Raw genomic sequence first — 16,851 nt, forward strand, 5'->3', positions numbered from 1 at the left:
CGTAGATTCTTGTAATTGGTTCCCCCATTCTACCCACCTTCCCAACACCCTACAGGCATTGCCACTCTCACCACTGGTCCTGAAGGAGTCAACTGTCCTGGATTCCCTGTGTTTCTGGTTCCTATCTGTACCAATGTACATCCTCTGGTCTAGGCAGATTTGTAAGGTAGAATTGGGATCGTGATAGTGTGGGTGGAGAGAGGAAGCATTTAAGAACTAGAGGAAAGTTATATGTTTCCTCATTGCTACCCTGCACCCTGACTGGCTCATCTTCTCCCCACAACCCTTCAGTAAGGTTGCAGACACATTTTTTTAAATCATTTTACTGGGGGCTCTTACAACTCATCACAATCCACACATACATCCATTGTGTTAAGTACATTTTTATATATATTACCATCATCGTTTTCAAAACATTTTTTCTACTTGAGCCCTTGGTAACAGCTCCTCATTTTTCTTCCTCCCTCCCCAAACTTCCCTTCCTCAAAAACCTTTGATAATTTATCAATTTTTTCATGTCTTACACTGACCAATGTCCCCCTTCACCCACTTTTCTGTTGTCCATCCCCCAGGGAGGAGGATTATTTGTATATCATTAAGAACTGTTCCCCTTTTCTCCCCCCACCTTTCCCTTACCCTCCTGGTGTTGCTACTCTCATCATTGGTCCTGAGGGGGTTATCTGCCCTGGATTCTGTGTGTCAAGACCTCTCATCTGTACCTGTGTACATGCTCTGGTCTTGCCAGATTTGTAAGGTAGAATTGGGATCATTGATAGTGGGGAGGGGTGGGGAGGAAGCATTAAAGAACTAGAGGAAAGTTGTATCATTGGTGCTATACTGCGCACCCTGACTGGCTCATCTCCTTCCCATGACCCTTCTGTAAGGGGATATCCAGTTGCCTACAAATGGGCTTTAGGTCTCCATTCCACACACCTCCTCATTCATATTGATATGTTTTTGGGTTTTTTTGTTCTGGGTCGTTGATGCCTGATACCTGATCCTATCGACACCCCATGATCACACAGGCTGGTGTGCTTCTTCCATGTGGGCTTTGTTGCTTCTGAGCTAGATGGCTGCCAGGACACTTGGGTTATAAGAGGCTAATACCCAGGATTCAAGCTCCAAAGATTCTGAATCAATTGGTTTGGGTTGGGTCCTGGGAAAGAGTTTTGCTTTGTTTGTTTTTAAAGATCCCCAGGTGATTCAAATGTAGGGTCATAGTTGGGAATGATTATCTTAGATTATAATGTCACATAAGAAAAAATAAATCCCAGCATATAAATTTCTCAGGGTTTCCTTTAACAAACTAACCCAACACTCTCCCACTCCACCCCAGCAAAAAAGGGAGTTAGTTCAGTGTGTACAATCTTAAACTATCTTTAGGAAAGAATACTACTTATTATAGCAAAGTGCTTGAATCAGCTTAAATGTACCAAAAGGCACACTTAAATAATTTTTGTTTACATAAAAATGAATAATGTGTATGCTTTTATAGGTAAAAACATAATTTGTGTTTTCCATCAAAACAAAATCAATACATGTCTATTTTAAAATCATTTGGACAATATGGAAAAGCACAAGGAAGAAAATGAACGTCACACAGAATGCCACCTGCCAACAGCCCCTGTCAATAATATGGTGATTATCCATACTGACAGTCTGGTATCTTCCATGGCTCTTTAATATTTTGAACCATGCTCACAGATGCACCTGTGTGCTCTGTGTATACAAACTGCTTGTAGTCTTTTGAAATATATAATCTACAACCTTATTCTACTGTACCCTATAAATAACCCACAGGAGCATATGCTATGCTGTTGTTAATAGGTGTAGTCATGTCAGTTCTGACCCATAGCGACCCTGTGGACCAAAGAGCACAATGCTGCCCAATCCTGTGCCATCTCGAAACTGTTATAGCTCATGCTTGCAGCCACTGTGTCAATCCATCTCCTTGACAGTCTTCTCTTTCGCTGATCCTCCATTTTACCAAGCATGATGCCATTATCCAATGATTGCTCTCCCATAATGACATGTCGGAAGTATTTGAGAAAAATCTTCTGATCCTTGCTTCAAGAGGCATTCTGGCTGTATTTCTTCCAAAACCGGTGTGACAAGAAAGCTGGGGGGTCCGAAAACTAAATGTATACTCAATATTCTTCGCCAACACCAAAATTCAAATGCATAATTTTCATGGGTTTTCCTTATTCATTAACCAGCTTTTTCATATACATATGAAGTGGTTGAATATTTCGTGTGTCAGGCACACCTTCATTTTCAAAGTGACATCCTCGCTCTTCAGCACATTAAAGAGGTCTTGTGCCACAGATTTCCCCAATATGCCACGCATACACTGCATATGCTTCATAGGTAGGATCTGTGGTTTGCCATGTTTAAGTGTTCATCTAAAATGAAAAGGCTAGAGGTTCAATCTCACTCCACAGTCCTGTGGGGAAAAGATCTCACAATCTATTCATTCAAAAATGCCATGGAGAAATTGAGTTAAAAGGTAATGGAATTTGGGGGAGAAACGTTTTCTGACCTTTTTTTTTGGACTTAGGAGCAGCACCTTTTACAAGGAAGTGTATCTTACATAAAATGTTATTGTCCTACGGTCAGATTATAAAAACAGTACACATTATTGAAAATAAGAAAGATCTATCATTAGTTTAATTACAGACCGGGGAATGGTCTTTGATCACTGCCTCTCACAGATGGTTAGGGTATTGGTTATATTTAGTTATTCTGGGTGCGTTGCTTAATCCATTTTACCAAGCATGATGCCATTATCCAATGATTGCTCTCCCATAATGACATGTTGGAAGTATTTGAGAAAAATCTTCTGATTCTTGCTTCAAGAGGCATTCTGGCTGTATTTCTTCCAAAACCGGTGTGTGAGTATATGTGTGGTGTTCTAACAGTCAATGTATACTCAATATTCTTCGCCAACACCAAAATTCAAATGCATAATTTTCATGGGTTTTCCTTATTCAGTCCTGTGATTTACAGGACTGAGTTCAGTGCACAGACGGGACTTCTGTCTCTTCTGCGTATGATTGTACACCTGGCTGTATACAGACAAATGATAAGCATGCATTACTAATTGAATAAAAAGACGTGTCTCTGGGTTTTCAATTGTGTTTTATTTTCCATCAGAAAATGGAAGTGCTGTACATATTTTATTATCTAATGTATAAAACTCTCCTCTCAATATCTTTTTATTATTTAGTCTCAAAATATTCTTGGATATTATCATTCCTTAGGAGTAAACATTAGAAACATTTAGTTAAATTCTTCCCCTCACCAACTCTGCTCCCCTCCACCCCAGCACACACACAAGAAGAAAAAAAAGACAAACATTTCTCCCTCCGGGTACTTGGAGTCAGCATTAAAATTGGGTGAAGTGAGACATGGGACAGTGTAAGATATGACAAAATAACAATAATTTATAAATTATCAAGGGTTCATGAGGGAAGGGTTGGCGGGGAGGTAGGGGGAAAATGAGGAGCTGATACCAAGGGCTCAAGTAGAAAGTAAATGTTTTGAGAATGATGAGGGCAACAAATATATAAATGTGCTTGACATACAACGGATGAATGTATAGATTGTGATAAGAGTTGCATGAGCACCCAATAAAATGATGTTTTAAAATTCTAAATGGCATTAGGAGAGAATTGACATTTTCAAAATGTTTGGTTTTCACTACTCCCTGAGTCTGTGTCAAGCATTCTCCCCTGTCACAGTCTATACACTTTTTTTTGCAACAAGGGGCTATTGTCTAACCTCTATTGCCTCTAGTTTCGGATTGAGTGCTGAAAAGAAATCACACGCACACACAAACACACAAGCACTATACACTCATTGAACTATTGTTAGGTGCTGATGAGTTGGTTTAGACTCCTAGCAACCCTCTGTCAAGGAGATGGAAACACCACCCAGTCTGGCACCATCCGCAAAACTGTTCTTATGATTGAGCCATTGCACACATCCACTTCATTGAGGGTCGGCCTTTTTTTCCTTTCTGTGCCTCCATTGATTCTTCTTCCTTATTGAATGATGTCCTTTCTACAGGGACTCCTGTCTCCTGATGACACGTCCAAATTATGTGATACAAAGTCTTGCATTCCTTGCTTCTAAGGAGCATTTTGGCTGTACTTCTTCTAAAAGAGATTGGCTAACATAATATTGAACGTACAGTTTTTCACATGCATATAAGGCTGAAACCCTGGTGGGGAATGAGCATGATAGTGGGACAGGAGGAAAGTCAAGGGAAATAAAGGAAAGAACTAGGAGGCAAAGGGCATTTATAGAGGTCTAGATGGGGAAATAGATCTATGTGCAAATATTTATAGGTTTAATATTTATAGGTTTAGTATTAAGGTAGCAGATGGACATTGGGCCTCCACTCAAGTTCTCCCTAAATGCAAGAATATTTTCTTCTATTAAATTGGCATTCTATGATGCTCACCTTCCCGACACAACCGAGGTGAATAAGCAAATGTGGTGAAGAAAGCTGATGGTGCCCGGCTATCAAAAGATATAGCGTCAGGGCTCTTAAAGGCTTGAAGGTAAACAAGCGGCCATCTAGCTCAGAGGCAACAAAGCCCACATGGAAGAAACACACCAGCCTGTGTGATCATGAGGTGCCAAAGGGATCAGTTATCAGGCATGAAAGAGCAAAAAAATCATGTCTTTGTGTGCTCACCTTGATCTTCATTATCAAGTGCTTCAAGTCCTCCTCATTCTTAGCAAGCAAGAGTGTGTCATCTCTTGTAAAAAGGCCTTCCTCCAGTCCTGCTGCCACAATCTTCTTCATATAAGTCAGTTTCTCTGATTATTTCTTTAGCCCACAGATAGAATAAGTGTGGTGAAAGGAAACAACTAGGACCACACCTTTCCTTATTTTGAACTATGCAATATTACCTTGTTCTGGTCCCACAACTGCTTCTCCTTCCATCTACAGGTCCTGCAAGAGCACAATTAAGAGTCCTGCAATCACCATTCTTCTCAATGCTATCCATTGTTTTGGTCCACCGAGTTGAAAACATTGGCATAGTCAATAAAACCTTGGCATACAGTCAAATAAAAACCTTCTAGTATTCTCTGGTGCAAGCAAATCCATCTCATGTCAGCAATGATGTGCCTTGTTCCAAGTTCTCTTATGAATCTGGCCTGGACCTCTGGCAACACTCTGTCTATGTACTTCTGCAACTGTTATTGAATGATCATTAGCAAAATTTTCATTTGCATGTGATGTGAATGATGTTGTTCTATAATTTGCACATTCTTTTGGGCCATGTCTTTGGAATGGGTACAGATATGGGTCTGTTTTCGTCAGTTGGTCAAGTAGCGATCTTCCAAACTTCCTAGCAAAGATGAGTGTCTTCATCAGTTGTTGAAACATTTTAATTGGCATTCCACCAATTCCAGGAGACTTGGCTTTGGCTAATGCATTCAGTGTTGCTTGGATCTCTTCCTTCAGTGCCTCTGCCTTTGGTTCTTCCTCATATGCTCCCTTTTGGAATGGTTGGGTGTGGACCTGTTCGTTTAGGTATGGCATTAGTCAATATTTTGCACTTAGACACTTTCAATATTGCAACTTGAGGCTTGAATTTTTTCCCAAAGGCATAATATCAAGGTAGCTTTCTTCTCACCTCCCTCCAGTTTCAGTGTCATATTTCAGACAATGGATACATGCTTCTTCCCAATGACCACATCCTTTTTTCCCCTCAGATACAGTTCTTCCCAAGCTCTGATAAAACAATCCCCATCTTCTGGGTCTAGAGATGGTAAGGGATTCCTACTACTACCAGTCATTGGGGGCCTCAGCACTCATTTTTGCTTCCTTTATACTGTGTGCAGATCTGCAGGGTTCTTTGATTGAATAGTTTTTTAAATGATCCCAGCTGAGTCTCTCTTATACTTCTCCCTGGTACACTGACAGAAGTACTCCTGTCTATTCAATGCCTTTCATGTATTAGGGCAACATTTTGTCCTTTTCTAATAACATATTGCATACTTTATGTTAGATTAAATTTTATATAGTTTGTTTTTTTATATCTCTTATTAATGGAAGATTTTCCATTGGAAGATTTCTAATGGAAGATTTCTCATTGGTTGCATTTGATATATAGGTTTGATCAGATGTAGTGACATTTAGGAATGTGCACAATATAATCCAAAGCTAGAATACAACAGAATTCCAAACTATGTGAGCATATATAATAGAAAGGCAATCCTAAGAATAAAAATCACTGTTTTAAAAGTAGCTTTTGATCATTGATTTTATGTGCTTTTCTAATAAAAACATCCATCATTCAAAAACTGACCAATAGGCATATATCAAAAGAAAATATTGGTGTCTGGCTATCAGAAAGAACAGGGGCCAGGGTTTTAAAGGGTTGCTTTAAAACAAGCAGCCATCTAAGTGAGATGTCAGCTAAACCCTCATGAATGAAGCACACCAACACTTGTGATCCAAGGAGTAGAAAAGATATGATCCAAATCTAAAGACGAGAATGGTATCAGAGGTTACATTGTGAGATTCTGGTTTGCAGAAGGCTGTGGATGACAGTGGGAACCCAAAATACATTCTCAGGATTGACACAGGGAATAAGCCTCTGGTGGTTCCCCTCTGACCTTAAATGTGAGATGGGGATCGCCTGGTTACCAGACAGAGTAACGGACAGACGATTATAGTCAAACAAAATGAAAAATCTGACTCAAATGATTACACCCCTGTCATTTGATTTCCCTTTGGATATACATTGAGCTTGATCTGGTTTTTAATATGTTCTGTTTGTTTGTTTTCCTGATTGGGGCTTATCAACACCGCATTTTGTTATTGTTGGTGGTGTTCTTGACTCTCTGTCTTGTATATCTCTCTGTTTTCCAGTAGATGAAAGCCAGATTGGGTGAATCTACAGAGACAATAAGGAGAAGAGTTCCTGGGGTGGGGAGATGGGAGGGAAGGGAAAGGGTAATGGGGAGCTGAGAACAAGAAGTATAAGAAAGAAGACAATATTTTGAAAATAATTGTGGTCATGATAGTGCAACACTGCTTGATATTAAAAAGCTGTTGAATGCTATGATGTCTGGATTATGTCCTCATCAAATACCACATGATTTGGAAAACAAAAAGGAAATAAGCAGGGAAGACCATGAACCACAGTAGAAAATGGGCATGTTGTAACTTTGATTTCCCTGGCCCCACCCAACTCTTAAAGTCTTGGCTAGTAAAGAGCAAGTAGAAGAGATGAATGGATTTGGGAATAGTGTTCAGGAAGGTTGTGGGCTTTTTGCAGGATGAGATGCCAATTAAAGCAGGGAGTGATCAGCATCAAACCTCACACTATGCACAATGGCTGTACTGGAGATGGATGGCATGGTTCAAGAATCAACACCAGGGGAAGGTCAATAATGGTGTAGCTACAACTGTTATACAACACATAACAACCACTTTCTATGCTTTAAGAAATGTGCAAATAAGTTATAGGTAATGTAGGACTCTGAATATTTATAATCTTGAGTTTTCAACCAGAATTGAGGATACGGATTCTCCCCTAACAGAATTCACAGAAGTAAGGGAGAACAGAAACAAGGCAGGCCTGGAGAGAGCATCTTTTACAGGGTTGTTGCTGTTAGGTGCCAGCGCGTTGGCTCTGCCCCTCATCCATCCCACACATAGCCGGAGAAACTGCATGGTCCATGCTTCATCTTCACAATGATTCCTATGCCCGAGCCCATTGATGCAGCCACTGTGCCATTGCATCTCGTCATGGGCCTTCTTCTCTTTACTGCCCTTCCATTTTACCAAAGATGATGTCCTTCTCCAGGGACAGGTATCTCCTAACAATATATCTAAAGTATGTCAGGCATGCTGACATCCTTGCGTCTAAGGGGCATCCTGGCCTTACTTCTTCAAATACAGGTCAATTTGTCCTTTTAGAAGTCCATGGTACTTTCAATATTCTTCTCCAGCTCCGCAATTCAAATGTATCCATTCTTGTATGGTCTTCTTTTTATAATGGGTACGATAATATCCACAACTCATCCCTCCCATAATATTATGAGAGTCGAGTAAGGGAGAATGTATAGCACTACTTGCTAAAGGGCTATGCCAATGCATTTTCTAAAGTGTAAATTTTAGCGTAAAGACAACCAATGAATTATCCATGTTGCAAATCCATTTGTATGCTGTCAATCATTTCTATCTTGAATAAATTCCAGGAGATGAAGTGGAATGTCTCTATTTGAATCACAATTTATATTGCTAGGATAAGGAAACAGCATGCATGCCCACATTACTACTAGAAATACATATTGCAGTGAAATAAAAAGAAAAACCTCACCTGCACAAGGCATTGCTAATTACTCTTCAAACTACATGCATGCTGAGAAAATACGTTGTTTGAGAAAGGCTACCTATTTTCTTGTACTCAATGCATGAGGGGAGTTTCCAAAAGTTCATGGCAAAGTGCAATGAAAAGTTCCCATGAACTTTTTGAAACCTTCACCAATAACTTGGTTTTAGGATATCGGGAGAGTAAACTGAAGGGCCATAATAGCAGAGTAGCTGCATTAGCAAAATTAAGACAGAATCCCAGGGACACAGATTTAGAGGAAACTCTGGACCTAAGGAAATAGGCACAGCAATGACATTTTAAACTGAAATCACTCACCGTTCAACATAATGACACTAGTACAGGGGACTGATGGAGTGTTTTCCCCACTTCCAGGCTTATGTTTTCCAGGTATATCCAAATCATAAAGAAAGAAGGAAAACCTTAGGCAGCAGACGCACATGTGCTTGTCACCTTTAATAATAACAAAATCATCTTTTGTTATTATTATTTGATATTATGATGTGATTTCCATTTAAGATTGACACATTGCATTCTGATCTAATGGGTCATCAACAGTTGTCAATGACACCAAGCCTAAGGCACCACCAGCATCTTGTGGAGGCTCCAATCCCCGTGCCCAGCTTAAGGGCCTTCCTCTCCAGCTCAAGGTGATTTGCTGTAGTTAAGCTTTTCAAAATGCACAGCATCCATCATGTGACACGTTGACTGAGATGAGGAATAAAAACCTGCTAGATAATAGAGAAGTCTCTGTCTGTCTGTCTGTCTGTCTGTCTCTCTCTCTCTCTTTGTTTTTCGCCCAGAACAGTCACAAGCTCAGGAAAAAGCTTTTAAGTCTCACCATGTCATTTTCATGACTTACAATTTGAGGCTTTCGACAGTCAAACACAGACAAGCATATGTCTCTGTACGGTGCACACATAATTCTGGCCAACAGCGTCGTTTGATTTGTCATAGCATTGCAATCATTCTTTTGTGCAGCTGACAAACTCTTCTCAAATAGAAATTGAACATCTTTTAATTGAGTTGGCAGTGGAGACACTCAGAATCCTTTTGTCATCTAAATCACTCTGTTTAGCTAGAACCTCCATTGCTACTTCAGAACATCTGGTCCAATTAAAGGATAGCTACACAACCCCCTTCTTTGAATGGCAGAGGAAGGTTAATTTTAACAGCCCCTATAGGCAAAAATCTGTTCTTGTCTCTGATCTGAGATAGATTCACGCTCTAAAGATGGGCTTGATATCTGACAGAAAACCTTAAGAGACTAGTCTACATCAATGTCATAGTCTACATATACATGTAACCAGAAACACTTATATGTCACACCATGGCAAGCCGGGAAAAAAGCAAGCAAAATCTGAAGGTTATTAGACGTGTTGAAATTTGAGCAAAGAGAGGCCATGTGGAGTTCAAATGCTCATCCAGATGTAACCGTGGAAGGCCAGAAGCAAGTACCAGAGCAGACAATGAAAAGCTATACAAGAGAAAGACATGATGGTAACATGCAGAAGACAGAAGAATGGAACCAGCAACGTATGTTTCCTCTCTGTGGAAAAACTATGAGATGTGTACAGCATTACCTGATACAGCAGTGAGCACAAACTTGAATCTATATCCACAATGGCAGATAAAAACCCAAACTCACACCTGAAAATTGATTCTAACTCATAGCAACCCTAGATAGATTTTTCAAACTTATGACTCTTTGCAGGAGCAGAGAGGCTCTTCTTTCTCCTGCCGGGCATTTGAACCTCTGATCTTATGGTTAACAGCCCAAAGTTTCTTCAAGGGCAGATATTGTTGCTGTTTGTTCCAAACCATCACCACCTATGTCGAGCAGAAGGGATCATCCTCGTCCTATGCCATCCTAACATCCCCACAGCACTCCTTCAATGGCTAATATTGTCCTGCCAATTCTCAACAGACAATTCAGGGGCAATCTCTAAGTTAGTGAATGGGATATTGAGAGCATAGGATGGATATTTCAAATTCTATCAGAAGGTTAATATTTTTACATGTTATTTAATGTAAAATAAACATCTATTTTGATAACCACGTGCAAAATACATTAGAAAAAAAAGCTAGGCACAGGGAATCCAGGACAGATGAATCCCTCAGGACCAGTGGTGAGAGTGGCAATACTGGGAGGGTGGAGGGAAAGTAAGATAGAAGCGGGGAACTGATCACAAGGATCTACATATGGTCCCCTCCCTGGGGGATGGACAACAGAGAAGTGGGTAAATGGAGACGTCAGACAGTGTAAGACATGGCAAAATAATAATAATTTATAAATTGTCAGGGGTGAGAGAGTGAGAGAGAGGGAGGTAGAAAATGAGTGGCTGATACCAAGGGCTCAAGTAGAAGGAAAATGTTCTGGGAATGATGGTGGCAACAAGTGTACAATTGTGCTTGACACAATGGATGGATGGACTGTGATGAGTTGTAAAAGCCCCCAATAAAATGATGTACAAAAAAAAAGAAAGAAAGCTAGGAATGATAACTGTGCCACATTTCAGGTATTGCAACAGTCCTTAGTGAGTAAAGGGAGATCATAGAAAAGCCAATATTCCATAGAAACCGACTGTTTCAGGAACATAGGGAAGAGTACACCAACCACACGGTCATGCTAAGAACTCATCCTAAAGCTGTGGCAAGCATCTCTCTAAGACAATCAATATAGCCAGTGTGAACAGCACACAAAGGGTTCCCTGTTGAAAAACTAGTGACTCCATATATGAATGCCTCAGATTTATGTAGTAACTTGAAGTATGCAAAGTAGTTCTAGATACACTATCGCATTCCATCCTCTTAAAAATCCCTGGTTTGGACTCTGAGAAAATTATTATTCCCATCTTACAGGTAAGGAAACTGTGGTCGTTAGGTTTTCTGTGCCAACACGGGTCCCATAGGAACATGTGGGCAGAGTTTAGCCAGTGAATGAGGTCTCAGCTTGACTGGAGGATGGACCCAGATAAATGGTTTTCCAAGGCTGTCCTCCTTTTCTCTCTCTCCCTGGAGGCAGGCCACACCTTCTGTGTCTCTGCTTTCACCTACTTGTTGACAAGCTACATGGAGCCCAGGCTGCAACTTGTGATAGCCCTAAATCCACAAGACTTTGCACCCACTGACCTGTGATTTTCCTGCATTTTACATCATTGCATAGGCTGCATGAGTATGACAAGGAAACAATGGACTAGTATCTGACTTATGGGCTAATATCAGAATTATGCACTTGATCTGTACTGGGCTGGGATGTTTTGTTAATATATCATTACTCTTTAATATAAAGCTCTTTCTCATACATATATGAGTGTCTCTGAATTTGTTTATCTGGTCAACCCAGTCTATCACAGAAACCAAGCCTTAGAGAATTGTATTTGGTGCCTTAAGGTCACCAAGGCTAATGAGTGAACGAGCCATAGGAACCAGTTACTCTGGTGCGTAGCCCCTTTCATTGGACACAAAACACCACTGCAAACCAACAAATGACTATTTTCTCATTAACACCAACTTGGGTAGCAGAACTCCTTCTTATGTGTCATTGATCTCATTTCGTGTCCTCCAGTCTTCATCCACAGGGCACATTAGCTCTGCTCTTTCCTTCTAAAGCAGTTTGTTTCAGAATGGTAGTTTAGTTCTAAGCCTATCTCTCTCAGATGGTGACCTGGGTTGTTATGAACTAGTTACCCTGGATCTGACAGTGGCCTTAATATATGCATGCCAGCCACACATACAATTGCCAAGGGTGAGAGGAAATTGGACCCATTCCTACAAAACACCTCCCTTTAATTAATGTTGTTGTTGGTGGTGGTGGTGTTAGGTTATCATTCAATTGGTTCTGACCCACAGAACAAACACTGCCTGGTCCTGTGCCATCCTAACAATTGTTCTAATGCTTGAAGCCATTGATGCAGCCACGGCACTGCATTAATTAATAAGGGGATGTCTGGATAGACAGCTTCATGATTATTATAAGCTATTCAACATCTACTGTTTTTCATTTTGAGCTTTATTGATTTTTTAGCATTTATTTACACCTCTCCCTCCAAAAATAATGATGTGGTATTTTTTGTTTTGTTTTTGGGGGGTGTGTTTTTGGTTACATGAGCACATATTGAGTAAATGATAAAAGAATCACTTGCAAATACTACTTATTTGTTCCATACTCTTTTAACTGCCCTAACCTTGCCATGCACTTTTGAGTTCTTGTGTGTGCAGTCCAATGATATTTAAAATACACATTTCTGTTATGCTCTACTGATTACATGGGGATTCTTTATGTACATCTAAAATAGAAACCCTTGTTTGTAACTGCAAGAGTTTTCTTCAGTTTCACTCTTTGTATTTCAGGAAATAAGATTCTGAACAGGGTTATTTAAAAAAAAAACTTTGGGAGCCAATGACTTCTACATAGACACCTTTTCTAATTTTATTCGGTACTATTAGAATTATAAAAATTATTCCACCATCCACCTATTATGGGGAGTTAATTATTGGCTCTGTACCTGAAGCTTAAAGCACTTTGTCAAAAGGTTTTTGAGGACATTAATGAACCAAGGATTAAGGGTGATGAGACAGATGGTAGATTACTTCAGTCTTTGACAGAAAAGTGATCTCACTCGCACACAACATATAACCTAAGAGTTCATGTAACCACGGAAGAAAAATCTATGTTTTCAACATAAACAGCAGCAGCTTTAACTGATGTAAGGCTATTTGAAGCAGAGTCAGCAGCCTCTTTAACCCTTGAGGATTTTTTAAAATGCCTAGAATTTCCCCCTGATAGTCACTGTGTGGTCTAATAGAAACATGGAGAACCAAAGGAGAAGAAAAGACGAAACCATTATGGATGAGATAGGTCATACTTAAAGGTAGCATACCGAAGAAAGGGGGCATATACAGGAAGCATATCTATTCTAAAGAGATTACCTAAACACTAGCCCCACAACTCCTTTGGAGCAGAAGCTCTAGCACATAAGTTTCCCAACTTATGTGCCCACTACCCACTTTTCAAAAAAAACAAACAAAACTTAGCAACACCCCCCACCCCGGCAATGAAACACTTTGAGTCCTCTAGCCTGTCGTCCAGGATGAAGTGCAGGTGTTTGCTTTTGCAGCCTCCCGGGATCATTCCAAGGCCCCCTAGGGGAAGGTATAGATGACTTTGGGTTACCTTGACCTAGCAAATCCTTAATGTACCATAAAAACCCAGGGTCCAGGATGTAGGCCATTGGATGAACTCCATCTGATTCACTAGTAAAATGGAGACTGAGATCTCAGTGACTTCTCTAAGCTCACACAAATGTCAAAAATAGAACTAAACCCCAAGGTATGATGTTTCCTGTTCAGTCACTACATTGTCTTCAAGTCACTTCCAACTTGTAGGACCCTATACGGGTTTCTGAGACGAATTCTTTGTAGGTACAGCCTCAGTTTTCTCCTTTGGAATGGCTGGTGAGATGGACCTGCGCATCTTTTGCTTAGTAACCCAAAGCCTAGTCTCAGTGCCACCAAGGACGCTTCACTATAGGAATGCAGTTGCCAAATTGAAGCCCTTGCTGCCAATGACACATGCGGTAAGACCATGGATGGCAAAGATGTGTTGTCAAACGTTGCTTGTGATGCGGAATTGACATATATGGTTTCACCCATCTATTTGGACTCTCCTGCCTGATTTGGGGCTCCGTTTTTTGGGCTCAGCTGACCACAATGACCTGCAGCTGATAGGAACTTTCCATTCATGTCATCGGGAATGACTGGCTGTTGGTCAGAGTATATCGATGTTTCTCAACCTCATCAGTCTCAAAACTCCCTTTCTGTAATAAATATATTTTAACTATTGGCTTTTTTCTACAGAAAGGAAATCCATGTATAATTAAAATGACGCACACAATTGGGTAAAAAATAACAAACCCATATAAGACGCCTACTCTCTGTCAGGCCCTGATCTTGGCACTTACTGTATATATTACGAATATGAGCTCAGTAGCTTTATTAGCTCATTAAATGTATGGTATTAACTCACATAAAACCCAATTACATTCACGGACTTTGAGTCAAATCTGCCTCATCAGAGGCCCTAGAGGACAGGGTAGAACTGTCCCTGTGGGTTTCTGAGACTGTACCTCTTTACAGTAGTAGAAAGCCTTTGTCTTTCTCACCTGAGTGGCTGATGATTTTGAACTGCTGACCTTTGGGTTAGCAGTCCAATGCTGAACCTACTATGCCAACAGGGTTCTTAATTTTATTAAGAAGAATTAATTAGTCTCTGAATTGTGAAGATGAGGAAAAAGAAGTACAGAGAGTGTAAGACCTATCCAAGGTCAAGCAGCTAGTAAGTTTTGAAGGCAGGAGTCAAAAATGCCACAGGGGGCCTCCAGGGTACACAGTCTGCCAGCATGCATGTCCTCTTAGCTGACCTGCTCAGCCTTCACTCCATAACCACAAGTCACTACTCTGTGCCAAACCTTCTACTGGAGCCCTAGATCCCATCAGCTTTCTGCCTCTCAAGAGCATTCTTTGACCACCAATTACCCCCATCTACTGCATCCTCATTCTTTCCCTCTTCTAACCATCAATGTACAGGAGTGCTACTATGATGCCCATCTAAGTATGCCTTACTCCTAACCCAACTAGGGCTGCTCCTTATGGATTTTGTGGCTATAATATCCAGGGAAGCAGATCACCAGGCCTTCTCTCTGCAGTTCTTCTGGGTTAGTTCCAGCTATGGACCGGTAGCTTATGATTGAAACACAAACCATGTGTATGACCTGGGAACCTGCGCCCACACTTACCAACTCATTTTTCTGTTATTCTTTGTTACTTTCGGGTAGGATTGTCTCTAGTTGCTGTCTCAAAGCCCTCTCCTCCCATATCACCTTAACAACTCTTCCTAAAAGTTTTGCTTATACCTAAGTTGGCTTCCCCTGATCAAACATGCTGAACTCTTTTGTCTCACAAACGTTCTCAAGCACCTTTGCTCCTTTTTATGTCTCCAAATTCTTTCTACCCTTATAAGGAATCATTCTTACTGGCATTCAAATATGTCTTAAAATCTCTAGTCTCAAATAAAAAGAAAAAGAAAATGTAAAACAAAATAAAATTCTCCTTGGTGCCATATCATCTCTTTGAGGCTAGTGCTAAATTTCTTGGCTCCCCTTTCCCAAAAAAATAAATCTTCAAAAAGTTATTTCAACATCTCCACTTCATCCTCTCATTTACCTTTGAAACATCTCCTTCCCAAAGATCCTGCCAGATCTACTCCTGGCCAAAGTCACGAATGACCTTCAGAGTGTTGAATCAAACAGTAATTTCTCATTCATTTGACTTCATCTACTGCTAGCATTTAATAGGGTTACTCAGTCCATTTTAAGAAGCTTACCTTCACATGGCTTCTGAAAGAAGATAATTTTGGGGGATTTAACTCTGTCAAAGCCCATCAGACTCGATTGAAAATCACTCATAAAGGTCAACAAATAGACCTTGAACTATTTATAGACTTTTCTCTTTATTTGCAGTTGGATTTTTTTGTTGTTGTTGTTGGACTTGTTTTATTTTCTATTGTTGCTTTGTTTTGCTCTGTCTTGTGTTTGTACATATTATCTTTGTATGTCTATCTAGATAAGAGAGGCAGGATAAACAAGCCAGAGGAGAAAACAAGGGGGTGACAGTTCCTGGGGGACATGGGAAAAGGGGAGGCAGGGGAAAGGAAGTAGTTGTTTATAAACTCTGGGACAAGGGAACAACAAATGGCTAAAAATCAATGGCGAGGAGGGTGTAGGAGGTCTGGTAGGGCTTGATCAAGAGCAATGTAACTGAGAGGAATTACTGAAACCCAAATGAAGGCTGAACATGATAGTGGGACAAGAGGAAGTTAAAGGCAATAGAGGAACAAACTAGGAGGCAAAGGGAATTTATAGAAATCTAAATACAAGCATGTACATATGTAATTACATTTATAAATGATGATGGTGAAATAGATCTATGCACATATATTTATAGGTTTAGTATAAAGGAAGCAGATGGACATTGGGCCTCTACTCAGGTACTCCCTCAACACAAGAACACTTTATTCTAATAATCAGACATTCTAAGATGCTCACCTTTCCAACAGGATCGCTGAAGACAAAATGTGTATATAAGCAAATGTGGTGAAGAAAGCTGATGGTGCCCAGCTATCAAAAGTTATACCATCTGGGGTCTTAAAGGTTTGAAGATAAACAAGCGGCCATCAAACTGTTAAGCAGCAAATTCCATATGCAAAAAGCACACCAGCCTGTGTGATCATAAAGTGTTGATGGGATCAGGTATCAGTCATCAAAGACCCAGAAAAAAAAATCATGTCAAAGTGAATGGGGGGGAGTACGGAGTGGAAACCCAAAGCCAATCTGTAGGCAATTGGACATCCCCTTACAGAAGGGTCGTGAGAAGGAGATGGGCCTCTCAGGGTGCAGTATAGCACTGATGAAACATACACCTTTCCTCTGGT

The sequence above is a fragment of the Echinops telfairi genome, unplaced genomic scaffold, assembly GCF_000313985.2.
Source record: "Echinops telfairi isolate 266 unplaced genomic scaffold, ASM31398v2 ScPeMD7_20;HRSCAF=75, whole genome shotgun sequence".
NCBI lineage: Eukaryota > Metazoa > Chordata > Mammalia > Afrosoricida > Tenrecidae > Echinops > Echinops telfairi.